The following is a 22,162-nucleotide window of genomic DNA, read 5'->3' on the forward strand; positions in this document are numbered from 1 at the left end:
TTTAGTTGTTGGAAGATTCGCACCCCCTTTCTCACCGTTGTGTGTGTGTTATCTTTCTCTCTTAAAAAAATTTACAAATAAGAACTATTATGAAACTATGAGATAACTCAGTGATTAAGAATAAGGCACAGAAACCTGACCCTGTTGTGACTGGTATCAGAAGGAAAATGAAATCCTGTAAAGAAGCATGATGAAATTCAAGAGGATATAGAGAAATGATTTAATAACCCAAAGAGAAACTTAACACAGATATTGGGACAATTAAAAATCAAACAGAAATACTTGGGCTGAAAATAAACTAAGCTAAGCTTAAATGTAATAGGAGCAATCAATAGCTGAATAGCTCAAACAGAAAGAAGAATGTGTGAGCAGACAGGCTATTTGAGAACATATAGCCCAGCGGGGAAGGAAAGCACAATGAAGGGGAAGAGCCTTATGGAAACTTTTGGATAGTGCTAACTGAGCAAATGTTTGAGTTACTGAGTTCAAGATGACTTACAAAAAGCTTGTCGCAAGAGATGACAGTAAACCTCAATCCTAGAAACAGATAAAACTACCAGGATACATACAGGAGGAGCAAATATCAGTAGTTTTTTTAAAGTCAGCCAGTTCTTGTCCAAAATATATAATAATCAGGAGCTCCAAAGTTTAAGACAAAGAAAGGATTCTCAAAGATATGAGAAAAGAAGTAATACATATGGTTCCAAATTAACCTGACTGCAAACTTTTTAGTAAAATATTATAGGACAAATGAAAATGGACAGTGTTTTTTACAATATGGAAGGAAAAAAATTTCCCACCCCATAAGGCCATACCCAACAAAGCCATCCTTTAGCAGTGAAGGACAGTTAAAGACAACAAATTACCAAAGGCTTAAGAAATTTGTCAGCAGACCTGTATTATAGCAAATGGGAGTTTTTTTTTCAACTGAAGAAAGAGAGAGATGCCAGAGAGGAAAGCAAAAAGTATTAGAAGGCAGAAAGTGCAAACATAAGAATAACTATATTGATAATTTCAGAATATTCTTATATTCTTGACATGATACATAATATATTCTAATCTTTAGTGTAGACCATAAAACAATTAGAGTGATAAAAGTATCAATATGTTATAGATTAGGCGAAAAAGGAAGTTATAAAATGGTGTGTCAAAAATTCAAAATGTTTGGCGAAATGAAGTACAGCTACGAATTTTATTACTAGCATTCAAAAAACCTTTTAATTTCTTTTCATATTTTTATGATCACTATTAATTGCTGTCATTGTAACATCACTTTGTATAGCCAAAATATTTTGGTATACTTCATGGTAACCATAAAACTCAAAGACATAGCAGAAATAACATAAATAGTAGCAAGAAATCAAAACACACTATTAGAGGAAATTATTTTGCCACAAAGGAAGACTATAAAAGAAGAGGAATGAATGAATGGAAGGAGAAAGAAAAACAAAGCAAGAAAGTGCAAAAATGACATTAGTAAGACCTACCATTAATAATTAATTACCTTAATGGCTGAGGAGTATTCCATAGAGTAGATGTATTATAGTTTAATTGTCCATTTATTTTTAAATGGGCATCTAGGTTCTTTCTGTGTCTTCTCTATTGTAGACTATATTACTGCAAATATAGGATTGCAGGTCACTTTCTCATTTGAATATATCATTTCCTTTGGGTGTATTCCCAGATGTGCAATAGCTGCGTCACACAATGGATCAATTTTCATTTTTCTTAGCACTCTCTATTCTGACTTTCATAGTGGTTGTACTAGTCTAAAATCCCATCAGCAGTGAAGTAGGGTACTTTTCTTCCCACATCCACAACTGCAGGTATTATTAGTAGAGTTCCAAATGAAGGCCAATCTCACTGGAGTTAGGTGGAACCCACTGATTCACTCCCCAAGTGGCCACAACAGCCAGCTGGAGTTGAGCTGATCTGAAGTCAGGAGCTTTCCTGGGTCTCCCGTGCAGGTGCAGGAAACCCCTCTCCCCCGCCCCAGCCACAAGCAGGGAGTTGGATGGGAAGCACGGACGCTAGGACATTAACTGGTGCACCGGACATGGACAGGACCCTGGCGCATGCAAGGTGAGGACTTTAGCCATTAGGCTACCACTCTGGGTCCCTTAATCTGGTTTTTATTTGTGTTTCCCTGACAGTTAAGCCTGAGTATTTTTCATATGTCTATTAGCCACTAGAATTTGTTCTTTTGAAAAATGTTCATTTTCTTTGAATGTTTCTTCACACAGCTTGTTTGTTTTGCTCTTCTTGACTTTCTGAAGCTCCTTTTAAATTCTGGATATTCATCCTCTATCAGACATGTAGTGTGCAAATTTTTTTCTCTTAATATGTTTGTTGCCTCTTTTTGATAATTTCCTTTGCTTCAGAAGCTTCTTGGTTTAATGTAGTGGCATTTGTTTATTTAATTACCTGTGTTTTTGGTTACTTTTCTAAGATTTTTACAATTCCTACATCTTGAAGAGTGCTTCCTATGTTTTCCTCTAATAGTTTGATGGTTTCTGGGTGCAGATGTAGGAGCTTGATCAGTTTAAAGCTGATTTTTGTAGACAGTGACATGTGGGTATCTTGTTCTTGCTTCTGGAGGCTGCCATCCAATTGTCCCAACAGCATTTGGTGAAGAGACCAAACATTTTCCCTGGATTGTTTGCAGTTTTCTTGTCAAATATTAGTTTGTTGTATATGTGTTGGCTCCCTTCTGGGTTTCTATTCTGTTCCATTGATATTCCCTGTTTCTGAACCAGTACCAGCCTGTTTTGATGACCACTGCCCTGTAGTATATTGAAATCTGGAATTATAATTCCTCCAGCTTGATTTTTATTCTTCAAGATAGTTTTGGCTATTCATGGTCTCTTGTTTCCAGATGAACTTTTATATTATATTTACTATTTCTGAGAAAAATGTATGGATTTTGATTGGGATAGCATTGAATCTCTATATTACTTTTGGTAATAAGTACATTTTGGTGATATTGATCCTGCTGATCCAGGAACATGGTAGTTTTCTCTGTGTTTTAATGCCTCCTTTTATTTCTTTTTAAAATGTTTTGTGATTTTCATCAGGTGAGTCTTCCACACTTTTGTTTAATTTACTTCCAAGTTATTTAAGATTCTTCTTGACTATTTTAAACTGGACTGTAACTTACAAATTCTTTCTCAGACATGGAGTTACTTGTGTATATAAGGGTCTATGTTCTCTCTGATAATAAGGCCACCTTGATGCAAAATACAAGATCAATAGATATTTCGGTTGACATGTATATACATATATTCATCTAGAGGAATTATATAATGCAGACTAGCATACCTGAAACAGTTAAATATGACAATAAGATGCTGAGATTTTACCATTGCCTATACCTACAATGTCATGATACACTTTAGTAGCAGAATGATGGACTTGTGACTGTTGCTGAAGGATTATACTATGGTAACAATCTATCAGGAACCAGTGGGGGTGAGGAAGGTGAAATAGGCAAAGTGGAAAAGGTCGTCCCTGAACTTATGGAACTGAATCATGAAAAAATTACCTCAAATGTAAACGTATTAAAATTCCAATTGTAAGGGATAGAGTGACTAAATAGAATAAGATTTAAAAAGATCCAACTATATACTACATATAAGAAACTCTCTTCATTACTGAAGACATGTACAGACTGAAGTGCTAGATCAGGGGAGCCCAGGAGAATAGAACGCAAAAGAAATCAGGAGTATCTGCACTTTTACCAGATAGACTTCAAATCAAAGTCATAAAATAAAAATGACAAGGGAGATCTTTGATGACTTAATAAGAAAAGATTATATGGGCAAATATGAAGGTCTCAAGAAAGTTTATAGAAAAAGGATAGAGTAAAAATCTACAAATAAATATCAAATTCTATGATCATTTCCTTTCACTTTCGTATCTACATTACTGACATGACTAGATTTTTTTCATTTTTTAGTGCATTCATATAAATGCACCCAACTTTGGAATGTGCAAATGTAAAGGGAAATATTAACACATCAAACAAAAAGATGGATTTGAATACATTATCAAGCTAGATTTTTATTCCCAACTTTCAGCAATGAATAGATTATCAAGACAAAAAATCTTGAAAGAAACCGTGAGTTCAACTTTATTTTGATTTACTGGGCTTAATTGACATTGAATACACATTTCATCTACTTGCAGCAGAATATATTTTCTTCTCAATAGAACAGAATTTCTCCAGTAGATATTATATGATAGGACACAAAGCAAGCCAGTGCATTTTCTAAGGTGGAAAGAAATAGATACTAAAGGAAACAAATATCCATGAAACAAAGACATGTTTCTTTGAAAAGATAAATAAAATAGCAAGCTCTTAGATTAAGAAAAAAGAGAGAAGACTGATATTTAACCCAGAGATGAAGAAGACATTACAACAGATACTGTAGAAACACCAAGGATATGAGATTATTACGGAGTATAAACCAATACACTTGATAACCTCCAAGAATAGAGAAAATATAACCATGAAATAAGATTGAGTGATGAAGAAATCATCATGAATCTTATAAGAAAATCCAATCATTCCTTTGAATAGATCAATAACAGCAAATGCATTCAAATCAATAATAAAAATTTTCATATTGATGGCCTGTCAAAGAATTCACCCTTATTCTTCTTGAAAACAGAAGATGAGCATTTTTTTTTTTTCAACTCATTCTACAAAACCAAGCAATGATACAACACAAAGTCAAGGCTACACGTTGATGTCTTTGATGAACTTGGGTGGAGCCAGGACATATGCCTTAGAGCCTATCAGAAAGCAGAACAACCAGTTTGTTGTATACTCCTCTCCATCCCAACCTCAGCATTCTTCTCAAAGGTTGGAAACCCAAGGAAAACTCATATGAACACCAATTTAGTTCCATCCAATTTCTTCCCTCTGGACCCTTAGCCCCATGACACACATACAACTCTGCTGAAATGTTGGACTATCTGCCAGTGTTTTCTCTGTGTGCATGCCAGCAGTTTGTCATCTTTGTGAACTTATTTCTCTGGAATAATTTAGTCTTAACTATGAGTTCACATCCTGTCTCTTGTGTCCTAACCCTCTTTTCCTCACAAACATTAGTGCAAAATTCCTCCACAAAATACTGGTAAGCTGAGTCCAGTTAAACATATCATTCACCATAATTAAATCCTAGGGATCCAAAGAGAGTATAATAAATATTAACCATACCAATGGAAGACAAAATAGATGATCATGTCTATAATTCAGAAATTTGAGATCACATTTTCTTTGGGCTGCTTGCAGACCATGCTTGCATGCAGTGGGTCTATTAAAAGGGGCCTGTTAGTACCAGCCAATGGGTTGGCTCTGCCAGGGAGGATCTCTGGCTTAATATGACATCAGGTAGCTGAAACTTTCTCACGGCTCTGCTGTTGTCCTGGGGACTTAATACTCCATCTCGTTTCCTTTATGCTTTCTTTACACAGCGTTTGCCTTGAACAACAGACTGCAATCTCCCCCCACTCCTCCCTCTACCAATACAAATCCTGAACTTTTAATGACTTTAGGATTTGTGTTCTAGTGGGCAGCTTAATCTCTTAGCTTCTGACACCGCATTGGTAATTTGAGCACAGTAGCACCTCTCCTGCTTACCTTACTGGGTTATTGTCAGAAAAAGTATTTAAATTGGTAATAAAAACACTTGAAATCACAGAGTACAATAGTTATTAGCTGCTTTCATAAATGTATTTCTGTGGAAGATACTTTCTTCCCGTAATCAATTCCCTTTTTGCTTTCCACAGCCTCAGGAAGAATTTTCAGGTCGTAGTTATCACATGAAAGTTCAGCCTCAACTCATCTGTATCCATATCTTAAAATCAGGATGCACTAGACCCAAACTTGATATATCCTGAGATTCTACTCATGATAGAGAAAAATTGATCATAGGCAGGTAGGTATGACTCAGAAAACATCAGAATGACCTCTTTATAAACAAACCATGGACGTTGTCCACACATTATGAACCAGTATAGAGCAATTCCTACTATTACAATAAATTAACAGAATTTTGCAATATGGACCTTTATTTTAGAAAAATAAAGTGCGTAAGATTTAGGGGGAAAAAGAACCCCTCACTTCTCCATACTTCAAATAATTTTGTTATATGGTACAAAACAGACAGATTAATCCATTTCAGTAAAGAATGTCTTTTCCAGGCTTCTTTATGGACTGAAATGAGGTGAGAAGTGGAAGACTAAACATTGATACTGACTGGATAAGGTTAATTTTGTTTCCATAGTGTTCCATCTCATTGCACATCAGAGTTAAATAGCTCTATTATATGCACATATAACAGCATAGAAAACAGGAATAGTGACAAAAAATCTGTGTTTATTCTGAGTCCTGCCCTTTCTTTTATGTAAGACCTTGGGCAAATTACTTAATATATCTTCATTTTAGATTTTTTTTTAGTTGAGTATATTCACTGTTTCCTAGATAGGTGATATTTATTTTGTGTTTTTCATTGAAAAATGGTACTGTATCTGTACAAATTGACAATTATATTGGGGAAACAATTTCTTTTTGAATCTTCATAGTCAAGTGTCCCAACTTTTTTGTATTTTTTACTTTGGAAACATAAAAATCCCACTGTTTCTGGTGCAGCTTTCTATCAAGGCAGAGAGAATATATCCCTGCTTTCAGATGTTATAAATTAGGTTTGACCTTTCACATCTTCTCATGAATTGATGTAGAGATGATTACTTGATTTATTGGAGGCCTCAAGTAACATTATATCACTTTACATCTGCTGTGAAAACCAAAGGAGATAATAAATAAGAAACCTCTGGAAAAATACTTAGTAACCAGTAGTTAATTACTTACTGGTCTTCATTAAATACACACACAAACACACACACAAACACACATGCACACACGCACACACACACACACAATGAAGGCCTTCCTGAATGCCCGTTCATCTTAAGCCCAGTTTCAGGTGTTTGTATCACAATCAAAGAAGCCATAAAGAATATTTGTAGACTTGAAATACATATTTAACATGATTGACATACACTGGGATTAGCTCACTCGGAGACTGAAGCAGATTAAATGAAGAAAGAAAGGAAGAAAGAAAGAAAAAAGCCTGTTTGAAACACTAGAAATTTCTCCTAAAATAGCTTGTTTAATATCTTTTTTTAAACTTCATTAACAAAGCACACCTCTGGCTAATAGTTTAGTAAGGGTTGCAGAGAATTAAATATGATACAATTCATAAAATCTTTACCTTATAACATCTGGAAAAATGTTGATCTGGATGGTGAAAATCCTCCTTAGAGATAAAGATTTGGTTTATTCAGGTAGAAACTTAAACAGTTGTGTTACAATATTAGAACAAAAGTCAGTAAGATGAAACGGTGTTGCAAAGGAAAGGCAGAGAAGTGTCCAGTGGAGAGAGAATGATGGAAATGATTTGCACCCTGTTATAAAACACATGAAATGAGCGAGTTAGTCTTAAGTGGGATCTGAGTTATCAGGTGACTGCCAAATTTATATCTCCTAAGTAGATAATCTCTTTTCAACTCTGGAAACCTGAATCCATCTACCTTCTTGATAAATTTATCAGAAATCAGACAGGCTTTCCGAATAGTGCGTCCCAATTCAAACTCTCAGTTTTATCTCTTGGCAATTGGCTTTCCCTTTCAAATGAATTTAAAAATACCCATCTATGTTTCTTTCCTTTTCTTCTTTTTTTTTACTTACATACTTTGTTGACTACCACTCAATATTAAACTGGCTCTAGATTTCAAGAGGACAGGGACTTTATTTCATTATACGAGTTTTAGTCCCCAGACTCACTCAACCCATGAGAGCTCTTAGAAAGTACTTACTGAATGAACTGATAAACACAGATTGTAGTTTATTTGCTTATAAGGCTATTCTTGCCTTAACAATATAAAGGTACAGACTACTGAGGTTGACTTGAATAATTTGTATGCCTGTGATGAAAAGAAAAGGATCAGGGCTATTTGATCCAGTGTCTGTGAAATAGCGTGATTAACAGAGGCTTTATTAGCTGATGTGCTCCATTTCTGTGGGGAACAAAATAGAAAGAGATAGTTTTGAATAACAAGATGGGAGGTATCCCTTTTAGGCATAATATAGGCAACATGGGATGTCTAAACATTGGAACTACTGCAAATTTCTTTCCTCTAGCTCTTAAAAGTGGGTTACACTTTCAATCCTTATGATAGGTTTTTGGCAGGGTCCTGCCTGGAGGCAGGGTTATGTACTTTAATGACGTGAGCTCTCAAGCCTAAGGCTCTCTGCCCTTAAATCTGTGAATTAACACATCTCTTTCAACTAACTTGTTTGATAGTTTGTGAAAGAAAACAGACTTAAATAGCAATTTAGGAAAATCTGTAGGCATAGGAAAAATTTGTTTTTAGTAGGGAACTCAGGAAAATGACCAGAAGAGATCAGGTGGAGCCACAAAATATTTCACAAATGTCATCTAAAGATTGACCTGCTCTTTCTTTTTTTTCTTTTTTAAAGATTTATTTTACTTTTAGTGCAAAGCTAGGTATACAGACAGGAAATTCACTCCTGAAGCAGCCACAATGTCCGGATCTGGGCTGATCTGAAGGCAGGAGCCAGGAGACTCTTCCTGGTCCCCCACACAGGAGCAGGGACCCAAGGCTTTGGGCCGTCCTTCACTGCTTTCCCAGGCTACAAGCAGGAAGCTGGATGGGAAGAGAGGCTGCTGGGATTAGAACCGGTGCCCATATGAGATCCTGGCACATGCAAGGCAAGGACTTTAGCCACAAAGTTACTGTGCGGGGCCGTATCTGTTCTTTCTTACCTCTATAACTGATAGCAATTACCTACTGATACATCTATAACTAGAGTCGTGCAATTGATTTAAAGGAGCAATGCCTGGAAGTGAGACATGACTTCCAAAGGAAAAGTGTATTTTTACCATAATTGTGACACTTAAGGTGACACAGATTTAGATATACATTCATCCTACTCTGAATATGGATGTTGCCAAGATTTGAAATGCCTAAACTCTCTGAGAGACAAATCTGCAAGCTGGAAAGCTTCAAAGGAGAGAGTTGCTCCACAGTCCCAGAAAGCCTTGTAGTTTATTCTAGAGAAGTGGCTGTACTATTTAAGCTGCTTCTCCCATGCAGGTTCCATCTCTGCATCCAGGGAAAAATTTCCTTACTGAATAATAGAGGGAAGGTTATTGTATTCATTTTCTTCTTTGTGTTCTTCCTTAAAGACAGTTTTTTCAGGGCACCGGAATCAATCTGTCCAAGGGCCACAATGCAGCTCTCAATTGAAATGTCCTTGAGTGATCAAACCCAAGAATATTCTAAAAAAAGGTCTCCCATTTAACTTCTAATTTAGCCTGCTGCTGTAGACACCAGCTTTGGGTGAGCCAGCTCAGCATGTGTCCCTACTATTTAATGTCAGCCTATGACTATTCTTAGTCTTGACACCTCCAAACGGTTTTACCAGAATGAACAGATTTCTCCAACCCATCACATTTTCTATCCATTGAGTTGCAGATGGAAGAGGATAAAAAGGATGCATAGATGAAAGGGAAGTGGTGCACATTTCCCCACCCTCACAAGCTAATCTAAGCCACAGAGCTAGTGTCAGTTTCATGTGAAAATAGGTTTCCATTTTTTTAAATTTGTTTTTTCCTGTGCTGGATCCTGGGAAAATGAAACCTAGAGATGGCAATGAATTAGCTCTGCCAGCTTTGGGTTTTCAGCTCAGTTGGCCAATGTTCTCATCCAAGAGAGACTTTCTAGCTAAATGGGAAGAACAAACATAAAGAGATCTACCTAAAAAGGATCTTGATATTTTGGAGAGCAGGAAAATCCATCGTGAAACAGAAACTAATTGGTGGTAAAGAGCATGAGGAAGTCGTCTGTGTATTTTCAGAGGTGTGTTCTGAGAAGTATAGCTGCTCACAGAATCGCAGTGAATGAAGAACAGAAAACTGTTGAATTTTTATTTCTGTCGTGAGTTGCTCTGCAAACTCTGAGAATTTACTTCAGTGAGTTTTTTGTTTGGTTTTGCTTCTGTATTTTTTTTTTTTTTTTTAGATTTCTTTTAGATGAGGTTGCTGGTTAAGACTTTTGTAAGATCTCAGGAAAATATTGAGGTAGTGTTTGAGGTGGAGTCATCAAAAAAGTTTATCCTTCCTGTCCACATCTTGTTCTGTATGGGTGACAATTGAAACCCCAACCTGTATGGTCAGATGTATAGTTGGTGCTTCTTAGGAAGCTTTGAGTAAAGGTGGTTGTTTTATTGGAAAAAAAGAGGGGGAATGAACCTGGGTCAAGATAAGAAGTACTGCAGAAGCCACTTCTGGGGAGATTTCCACCAGTGTGGATTTGGAAGTGAAACTCCATTTCATTTTGAGCCCTGCTCAAAGATTAGATCATGGACAGTTCTGAAGGACACTCAAGAAGTATTGCAAGACAGATTTGCGCATGCATCACTGATGAACTTAACACTTGTTGAATGTAATTTCCTTTTTGCTTTTACTTGAATAATTTTCCAAAGCTATGTAGTATTAGTTTTTTGGAGTCATATATAACCCCAAGGATGAAAGACCAGTTCAAAAGCATTTGTACAGCCACTCAGTGACTAATATCATGTCTCTACATTCTGGTGAAGCCTTTGGACACTGTGCCACTGTCTCTCCCAGCAACTGTATGTGAAGTGTAATGATAGCTTAGCCAGGGCTTCACCTGTACCTGCTGATGCTAGGTTGCCAGTGCAGGTGAATAAAGAATTAGGAAACGGTGCGACTATCTTTGCCTTACATATTTACACATGACTTGCTGTTCTTTACTCTTCGGGTGCTCAGTTAATTGAGTTTTCAAATCTAACCCAGTTGATGTCTATAAGCTACAACAGCAACTCTTACAATGAGTTGTTTTATTCTTGATAAAAAAATACTTAACAATATTAAGAAATGGATAATGTAAAGATCGAAGAACCCAAACTCTTAGATAATACAGGCACAAGTGATCCAATTTATAAGATTATTACAATTCTTGGGGTGTACATGCACATGAAATTATGATGGAATAGTAGAACACACTAGCAATTTCATAAGAGATTGCCATTTTCCTACTCAATGTCAAAGAAATTGTATATAGATTTTCATGTATCAGGGAAGTATAATTATCTTTTTATGTGGCATAAACATGTTATTTCACTTGCAGCAAGTTGGATATCTTACTAGCACAGTCTGATTTTCAGTTTTTCTGACGGTTAGGCCATGTTGCATTTGTAAAATGTCAGTCCTACTTCTGTGCTGATCACACATAGTTAAGTGTCCCAAAGTTTTGAAGCCTTGTAGATAACTACTTTCTAATTTGCAAACTACACACATTTTATGAAGAGTTGAATTCTTATACATCACATCACCTGAAACTAGGCAAGCAGAAAAAAGCGTGAGTTGAAACCTATGAATTATTTTTGGGTTGGTCTTGGATAAGTTGCTAATCTGTGAAGCTGCCTGATAAGGAATGATTCTCTGAAAAACAATCACAGATAGCACTAAGGTGTTAAAGAAGAAAGAGAGCCATGTGGAAGGAGACCTTGATTACATTTTTAGGTTAATGATTTTAACCTCTGTGTCATAGGTGTAGCATATCGGATGAGGTTTTTTTCTATACAAAGGTATTACACATTAGAGGCCCAAGATTTTCTGTATGATATGGTAAAACCTCATTACTTTTGGCTTTTCTTGATTCGGAATTGGTGATCACTCTGATAGAGTTGCTGCCAGCTAAGAAAATCCTTTTTCCTATAAAGGAAAGTATAAATAAGCTTATGGAGTAGATGGTAAAATTCTTAAATCCAAGCAGATGCAAAGCAAAATGTATCTGAGGAGAATATGAGTAATGCCTGACCTTATTTGTTTTTTTTTTTTTTCAGTTTTGGTTGAATTATATCTCAGTTCTGCCTAATTTCTACAATTTTCAATAATCCTTTTGTTGTTTTAAAATTAATATCTGCATTTAGAAGAGGAAATTTAACAAAGGATATTATTTAGAATTTCTGGGACATACATTTAAAAGTGTTCATTTGGGCCCAGCACGATAGCGCAGTGGGTAAAGTCCTCGCCATATGCGTCCGGAAATCCCATATGGGCGCCGGTTCTAGTCCCAGCAGCCCTCCTTCCCATCCAGCTCCCTGCTTGTGGCCTGGGAAGGCAGTCGAGGACGGCCCAAAGCTTTGGGGCCCTGCACCAGTGTGGGAGTCCCGGAAGAAGCTCCTGGCTTTGGATCACCTCTGCTCCGGCCGTTGCAGCCACTTGTGGAGTGAATCATCGGATGGAAGATACTCCTCTCCTCTCTTCCTCTCTGTATATCTGAATTTCTAATAAAAATTAAAAAATCTTTTTAAAAAAGTGTTCACTTATTTGTAAAAATTTCAGAAATGTATTGAAAATTCTGATCGACAGTAGCAAGATTTCTTTTTCAAATCATCTAAAATGACTGAGAATTCTGCAATGTTTTTCTTCTAAGTAAGCACCTTATAAACAAACTCAGTTTCCCTCAAGTGGATATTAGTTTAGGAAGAACTAATTATTGATCTAAGCCAGTATGACCCATGTTTTAAAAGGATGCTTACCTTGCTAACTAAAATTGAATTCATTGTAAGTATGTTAACATCAAGGGATTTTTACGTCCAATGTAATGTCGGATATTCAAATGAGAAGAACTTATGACAGAGCAGCGCACTTAGTCTATATTAAGCTGCAGTTTGTATGGTTTTGTGACTATATTAAACCATCTTATTTCAATCCTCAGTTTTAAAGGTATCTGAAATAAGAGAGAGACAGAGAGACAGAGAGAGAGAGAGAGAGAGAGAGAGAGAGAGAGAAATGGAAATGGAGGAAGGGAAGGAAGAATTTTTCATTCACTGGTTCATTTCCCAAACAGCAGAAATAGTCAGGACTCGACCAGTTTGAAGCCAAGAGCTGGAAACTCCATGCTGGCTCCCATATGAGTTAGGGCCCCAAGTTCTTAGACCATCTCCTGCTTTCCCAGGTACGTTAGTGAGACGGTGAATCAGAAAGAAGTAGCTGGTGCTCCAGCAGGGCCTTCTCTGTGAGATACCAGTGTTAAGGACAGTAACTTAAGCCTGGAGTTATAATGCTGGCCTTGATCTTTCTTATGTAAAATGTCTAAAAATAAACATCATTATTTCTATACGTTTTTGATTCACCTCACAAAACTATTAGCTATAATCATATTTTCAACAGAATAGTTAATTAATCAACAGGATTCATTTATCATGGGATTTTTCATTCTTGAGAGTATTTTGGTTGCTTTGTATAGCCAATTGTACTACTCCCTGCATGTGGCCTGGGAAAGCATTCAAGGACGGCCCAAAGCCTTGCACCCTGCACCCGCGTGGGAGACCCGGAAGAAGCTCCTGCTCCTGACTTCGGACTGGCTCAGCTCCAGCTGTTGCAGTCGCTTAGGGAGTGAATCATTGAATGGAAGATCTTTTCTCTCTCTCCTCCTCTCTGTATATCTGACTTTGCAATAATAAATAAATAAATCTTTAAAATAATTGATTTGAAGAAAGGTATTAAAGTAACAATAATCCTTTGGATATGATTTAGAATTCTGAGAATGAGAATTTTTTACCTGGACGTAATTTTTTTTAATTTAAGATTTTTTTTTTATTGGAAAGCCAGATATATAGAGAGGAGGAGAGACAGAGAGGAAGATCTTCCCATCTGACAGTTCACTTCCCAAGTCAGCGCAATGGCTGGAGCTGAGCCAATTCGAAGCCAGGAACCAGGAGCTCATCCAGGTCTCCCACACGGGTGCAGGGTCTAAATGCTTTGGGCCGTCCTCTACTGCTTTCCCAGGCCACAAGCAGGAAGCTGGATGGGAAGCAGGGCCACTGGGATTAGAACCGGTACCCAAATGGGATTATGGACACATGCAAGGCAAGGACCTTAGCCACTACGCTATTGTGCCGGACCCATACCCGGACATAATTTGAATGAGTAAGTGGCAACAACTGCTCTGCTATTTTACATTTTGGGTATTATGAAGCAAAATGATTTATTTAATATCTTTAATTATCATTTAGATGCCTGTATGAAATAAAAAAAAATGAGACTTGGTTCAATTCATGGTTTTTCTTATAAATCTAAATATACTAAAAATTTGAATGAGTTTGACATGCAGTTAAGTCATTTATGTACATCGTAGAATTTGCCTTTAGTTTCCAAGGTTGCTTAACTTTAAGTCATCTAAAAAGATACCATTTAAAAATGTATTATACAGGAAGAGATCAAAGACAGATAGAAAGAAAGCAAGCTGTAGTCATTGGAGAATCAAATCTATTCTTATTTTACAGAATATGTGGTTTTTGTGGATAGAAAATACTATACAACAGCCTTCATGTGGCACAGCGGGTTGATTGACAGGTTACAATGCCAGTATCCTTCACATAAGTACCAGTTTGGGTCTGAGCTGCTCCGCTTCTGATCTAGCTTCCTGGATCAGAATCATTCCTAAAGGATTCCTAGGAAATTATAGAATATCCTTCTAGCCTTCGGTGCCTACCATCACCTGATGTAGTTCCTGACTCCCAACTTTGACTTGTATAAGCTGTGGTTGCTGTGGTCATTTGGGAAGTGAAACAATGGAAGGGATATTTCTCTGTTTCTCCCTCTGTGTCATTTTGCTGTTAACAAAATGCAATACATCTTAGAATTCTTAGGTGAATTTAATATGACCAGCTATACATCAACACAATACTGTTTCCTCGTATGAGGTTGTTTTAAATAGTTCACAGAAAACTGAATTCAAAGATGCATTTACTCTGAAATCCATGCAGTCTTCTTGTAATATTCATTTTCCCATGACCTTGTTCAAGATACTTCACATATATGAAACAGAGACTCAAAATGAAAGAATAGGTGATGATGCCATAGAAAATATTATCATGAACCTATAGTTCCTAGGAATAATTAGATGACAATATTGCATGAATACAAGGAAATCTAAGTAAATTGAAAGATATATGTTTATCTACAAAGAAAGACTATACTAACTAGGCATCTAAGACAAGGACATATTTTCCCAAGACTATGTAAATACATGATTAGAACAATATAAAATGTCCAGAAACAGATACCTAAGGACACTTTATATATGACACCCTTCACTGTTACCAAGGCAACAGGCTGTGAGATATACCAAGAAGAGATGGAAATACTCCAGGACTATTCTAGAACTGAGAGAAAGATAAGAAATTTCCGAAGTTATTCTAAGAGAGAATTGTTATCATAATCACAAGCTAGTGAAAGAACAGTTTAAAATAAGCTAAAAAAAATAGAAGGAATTGGTGATGTTTGGCAGTGTGTGATGTACTGCGTGGGATCCCTATATAACATGTAAGATGTACGTGCTGCTTGGATTTGATCTATGCCTCGTCTCTGTGCGGGTGAGCCCCGGGAGACAGCAGGTGGTGGGTTAGTTCTCCCTTGCCAGACATCTACATTGAGCTCCTGGCTCTTGGGCTTTTGGGGAGAGAATTCACAAAAGGAAGAACTCAATTCTAAATAAAACTCAATTCTAGAATAAAATGATGACAAATAAAACAGTATATTAGAAATCATTCAATCTTAGCCATTTGGTGTTTTCCCAGGAAGATAAAAAAATGGCAAAAGCAGGTTGCTATTACAATCATAGACCAATAGTGAAATAATGTAATTACATATACAGATGCGGGGAAAAATTTAGCATTTAACAATGCTTCTGCTACAAACCATTAGCAAGCCGATAGAAATAAATTTTCTTAAGTTAAGCAGAGATACCTTTCAGAAGTTACTATTTATGGTATCAGGAGGATAAGACAGGCAGCTATATTAGGGCCATGAACAGGAAGTCACCACATCTCTACCCTGTGTAATCCTAAGAATACCTGTTAGTTAAGTAATCCTTTTCCCAGGGTCCAGCTTCTTTCAGCTGAAACCTGGGTGAGTTTCCATGTAACTACTCCCTTTTCCAATTTCATTAAGAGGCTGGCAGTTGGGAGACCCTCTCTCTCTTTGGAGCTGGCCTGCTTCACAATGCCCGTGTGTGTGTGCGTGTGTGTGTGTGTGTGTGTACATATGTGCTTTCCTCAAGTATTGCGGAAAATCATTTTGTATTTAATATTTATACCTATATTTAGAATGCTTTTCCCAGTGAAAGTCCAAGACCTGAAATACAATTTAGACTCTACCTTGACCATACACTTATATCTACATTCGTCAATTTCCCATTGAGCATTATTGTATTTCTAAGAAAACTTATGTGTAACATTTTCTTTTTTATAAGTTAAAATATTTTCAAATTTCAAGTGTGATTTCTCTTTGGCCTGTTGGTTATTAGAGGATGAAATTTTAAATGGTTTACCTATTTACTTTCTTGTAAAGTAGAGTGGCAAAGAGGAAGATGCTTGCACATGCACACAAATGCGTACATTCAAAGAGGGAGGGAGGAAGAGCAGGAGACAGAGAGACTGAGAATCTTCCATACGGCCACAACCAGCCATGCTGAAGCCAGGTCAGGAGCCAAGAAATTCTGCCTGCCTTTCCACGTGGCTGGTAGCAATCGAAATATTTACATCATTATTTACTGAGGTGCATGACCATAAAACTGGATTGGAAGTAGAGATAGTACTAGATTCCAGATATACATGAACATGGGCATCCTGAGTGGCAACTAACCACAATGCCTGCCACTAAAACAAATTTCTTAACTTATACACAGGTGGGTGTTTTCTTGTCAACTTTTTGACGCTGAGCTGTAAATTTGGTTTAATTGTGGAAAACATTCAGTGTGTATGCTTTTTAATGTTTAGTGTTATTGAGAGTTTATTGCAGTAACTAGTTAATTTGGGTAAGTAGTATAGTTATGTTGAGGGGATATTTTGTTCTATTTTATCTATTTCTTTTTAAATTTTATTATTAAAACAGAATAAATTTCACATCTTCCAAAGAGTTCTATGAAGGTAACCATGCTTTCCTCCCTTCTTCCATCTTCCCTGGTTCATTCATTTCTTCTGTTTCCTTCAGTTTTTATAAAACTTTATTATGCAATTTATGAAATTTACACATTTTACTTTTTATTATAAAACAAACTTTATGAGTACAGGGTTAATGCATTACTATTAATAGCATTCAATAAGTAAAAAGCGTTTACATTATACATTTTCCACTTTCTCTCCTGTAATAATTTTTACATTAAAGAGTACCTCTTTTTTTTTTTAAAAAAGGATTTATTTGTTTTTAATGGAAAGACAGATTTGAAGAGAGGAGAGACAGAGGAAGGTCACTCATCCCTTTTCATTCCTCAAAAGACCACACCAACCAGAGCTGAGCTGAGTTGAAGGTAGGAAGCACAGGCGTCTTCCAGTTCTCCCTTGGGTTCACAGGGTCCCAAGGAATCAAGCAATCCTCTGCTGCTTTCCAGGACATAAGCTGCAAGTGAGTGGGAAGTAGAGCAACCAGAAACTGAAGCGGTGCCCATGTAGGATGCCAGCGTCCTGAGGTGAAGAATTAGTCTGTTGAGCCACTGTGCTGGCCGCTGAAAAGTAAAGCTCTTATAAATGAGAGGTCTTCGATGAAAATATATAGGATTTCAAAATTTTCAACCTTATTGTTTACTTCAGTTTCTGTGATATTTTTCACATACTCTCTATGATCTATATATTAAATACTACTATACATAATTTTATCTATAGTTTTATATAAAATTGTGCTATTACTTTTCTTTTTGATTAGTGATTATATGGCATACAGATTTTGCTTTTCAAAGTAATGCTTTTCCTGTAAGCAAATTTTTCGTATCCTTATTGCATATCCTGTCAAACACTTCTTTCTTGTTATTTGAACTTTTTTTTTTTTTTTTTTTAAAGATTTATTTTTATTATTTTTTATTGGAAAGGCGGATATACAGAGAGGAGAGACAGAGAGGAAGATCTTCCGTCCGATGATTCACTCCCCAAGTGAGCGCAACGGGCCGATACTATGCCGATCCGAAGCCAGGAGCCTCTTCCGGGTCTCCCACGCGGGTGCAGGGTCCCAAAGCCTTGGGCTGTCCTCGACTGCTTTCCCGGGCCACAGGCAGGGAGCTGGAAGGGAAGCGGGGCTGCCGGGATTAGAACCGGCGCCCATATGGGATCCCGGGCGTGCAAGGCGAGGACTCAACCACTTGCGCCACCGCGCCGGGCCCTATTTGAACTTTTTAATCAATTTGCATATTAGAAGATTTGAAATGAAATCGAGATATGATAAGCTCATATCTTATCATTTTAGAATCTCCTCATTTATTTCACATCCTTTTTGTTTCCTTTCCATTTCCGTGTTTTCTTTGCATTGTTAATTTTTGCAACTGTGCTTTTGTAATTGTTATTTATTTTTTCCATTAATTATCATACAGTCTGTATGTACACTTTAGGAATACATCCCCTAACTGCTTTGTTAACTCTGTGCCATCTTTTAAGATTTTTAAAATGTATTGTATTGTTTTTCTCTTCTTATACTCAATGGGAGCATTACATCAATTACCTAGTCAAGTTTCAGAGGAAGTAATCTTTTACTTTGAATCTTTTTTGATTTATTCAAAAAACAAAATCTATAAATTCTCAGGACAAGTTCTCAATCTGCTAACTCCAATATTTTAGTTTGGGTTTTCTATAGCCATCTTTTCAGTTTTTATTTCCCTTGGTCTACGCTACTTTTAAAGTTCATAGCAAACATGGCTGCAATGTTTCTTCACCCTTCTTTTTTCTGTAGCACTTGTATTTATTTTTCTACTTTCTTGTATGCTTTGTTCAAGTAGGTTAACAATTTTCCTTTAATTAGTGAAAGTTGGAATATTTTTCACCAGTATGCCTTTCTGCATAATATTTTGCAAGATGGAATAGGTTCTTTGTCTTCAATATTTTGAAAGCATTAGTCCTTCCCTGGTCTTACTGTGTTGAGTTTTGTGATTTCTTTGGCTATGTTTTATTCTTTTACTCTCATAATTATTTAGGTGTTTTTGAATTTTATCATTAATAATTTTTCTAATTACTATACCTGTGAATTTTTAATCATCTTGTACTTTATAGCTCAATTAAATCTACTTTTCATTCGTTTTTTATTTGTGAGATTTTTTCTTATTTTTAAAAATATGTTGTTTTCTCCAGTATTTTTTCTTTCTCTCTGAAACCTCCTTTATAATGAATCCTTGACTTTTTTTCTATCTTCCTTGTCTGTGAGCCTCTTTTTGGAAATCCATTTGTTTATCTTCCAATTTTATTTTCTACTTGCTAGTTCGTTTTGGATCAGCACCATTTAATATTGATGCTATTATATTTCATATTTCACTAATATTTTTCATGACAATAACTTAAACTTGGTTCTTTTAAAGTGCTTATTTATTTGAAAGGCAAAATGACAGTGAGGTAGAGATATGCACGCATATATAGAAACAGAGAAAAAAAAAGAGTGTTATCTTCATCTGCTGTGTCTAAGTTGATGCATTAGCCGGGTCTGGGGAGGATGAAGCCAGTACGTGGGAGCTCCATTTGAATCTCCCACACAGGTGGCAGAACTCCAGACACTTGGGGTATCTACTGCTGTATTCCTAAGCACATTGGCAGGAAGCTTCACAAATGCTGGTGCCAGAGCTGACACGGAGTGAGATCCCATCAAAGGCTGTGCTTGAATAGGCTCTGCCACAGCACCAATCCTTTCCAAATAAATGTTCTTGATCTTTCTTCATGATTCTAATACTTTGTTTTGCAACATTAGTATACTAGTCACAACTGCAATTTAAATATGTATCTCGGTACATCTACTCCATGGAATATTATTCAGCTATTAAGAAGAATAAAATTATACTCTTTACAACTAGGTGGTCCCAATTAGAGACCATTATGCTCAGTAAAATGAGTCAATCAAAAAAGAACAAATACTCTATGTTTTCTCTTGTATAAGGAAATCAGCATGGAAAGTGTAACTTCACTAATTTGATCCAGACTGTTTTTTGTTTGTTTGGCTGTATTCCATGTGTTTTGATGTTTTTTATTTCAGTTTTATTTATTCCAAATAATTTTTTTTCTCTTGTCGAGTGCACCACTGGCTCATGGGTTACACAGTGGCATCATTTTTCCCAAGAGACTCTGTGTTTCCTTTTTGTCACTCATGTGTTGGTTACTCAGTGGCATTTTTTTTTCATGGTACTGTAATTTGTTGTTGTTGATGATGTTGTTGTTGTTGTGACTGTTCTAACTCATACAAGTTGTTGATCTTGTTTCAGGTATCTATTTATAAAACGGTGGATAGAACAATGTTTGAAGCAAGAATTCTAAATGAGACAAACTGCTTAGGATTCAATTTGTGCTGTTGGTTTGATGGATAATTTTAAAATTATATATGTATGTATGTATGTATTCGAGAGGCAGAAATAGCAAGAAAGAGTGAAATGGAAAAAACAAAAATGAATCTGAGAGCATCCTAAGCTGAGTTTGAAAGAAGCTCCAACTGGGAGTTGAGAACATTATTGAAGTTTCCCACCAGGATTTCTGTGTTTCCACTACTTGAATCACCACATCTGCTTCTCAGGTGTCTTAGCAGAAAGCTGGAACAAACACCCAAGCTGAGACTCAGACCCAGGACTCTGACATTAGTTGTGGTGTTTGAAATGGCTGCTGAACCAGTGGGTCAAATACCCACCCTGAATTTTTAAGAATTTACTTTAGGGTAAAAATATCTCCAAATTATTCTGATTTTATAAATATGCATATATGCATAGAATCTAAACATATATTCATAATTAGTAGCCTAAAGTATCACTATTTCATAACTTTGACTTTTTGTGTGTATGGTTCATCACTGTTAAATATTTGAGTTTTAGTGCCTTCTCTATGCCATAGAGCAAGAACACTAAGTTAAATACAGACTAAAGTTTGTTGAAAAAAAGCCTGGATACAACTTGCTGTTGGCTAATGTTGCTCTCAAGCCAAATTAATGATTTTTAGTTTTTCATGGTGGCTACAGAAGCAGATGAAAGCAGAGCCATTAAGAACCATAAAGGTTTACCTTTATATGTTGTACTTCATGTAACTTTGAACTTTGTTTCATTGTACATATCCACAGAGAAGCAGGCTTGTAAAAAGTACGTTGCAAGGTAATGAATGGTTCAATTACATTTGCCTCCTGTTTTCCCTACTTTTGATCTTTGCTTCAAATATTTGTATTGATGAAAAAGCCTTGGATATATTATATAGTTCATGACTTACTGAAAGCAAGATATTCAAATTGACTAAAATATTTGGGGTCAGCACTGTGGTATAGCAGTATAGAAGATTGCACTTTTGATTGCAAAGCTGGAGTCCCGTATCTGATTGACAGATCAAGTTCCAGCTTCCTGATAATGTTTCTTAGAAGACAGTGGGTGATGATCCAAGAACTTTGGCTCCTGTTATCCAGTGGGAGACACAGATGGAATTCTCAGCTCCAGATTTTGACCTGGCCCAGGCTGTAATGTTGCAGCCATTTAGGGAGTGAGGCAGTGGATTCAAGATCCATACTCCCTCCCTCTATCTCTCTCTCTTCCCCCTTTTCCTTGCTGTTTTCTTTACTTGCTTTCCACTTTTCTTCCTTCCTTCTTTATTTCCTTTCTTCCTATCTTTCCTTCTCTCTCCCTTTATCAGAGAGAGAGAGAGAGAGAAAGAGAGGTAGTAATGCATACTTTCTAGGCTTAAAGGTTAGAGTTATTTTTTTCCCTCTGCAGATAAGATTATTAGTAAAACAATAATATTTTACTAATCATATTAGTAAAACATCATCCATGCTTCAGGATTAATGGTAAAAGCTGCAGATATTTTTCAGTGGTCAAGCCAATCTGAACACAAATAGAGGATGGGCTTTTTGAGAACCATTATAAATTCTAAGGAATCATTATCAATGGCCTTAGTCATAGGGCATTATAGGACTTGCCATAATTTATTTTACCAATGCAGTTGATGCACTTTTGATGCAATGATATTGTAAATGTCGTAAATGAATCAGTTTCAAAACTTTCCTCATATCTACATTTCCTGGTTCTCAAATTGATTCATGTACAACCC

This window comes from Ochotona curzoniae, unplaced genomic scaffold, assembly GCF_017591425.1.
Source record: "Ochotona curzoniae isolate NIBS_2020 unplaced genomic scaffold, NIBS_Ocur_1.0 scaffold_3208, whole genome shotgun sequence".
NCBI classification, from domain to species: domain Eukaryota; kingdom Metazoa; phylum Chordata; class Mammalia; order Lagomorpha; family Ochotonidae; genus Ochotona; species Ochotona curzoniae.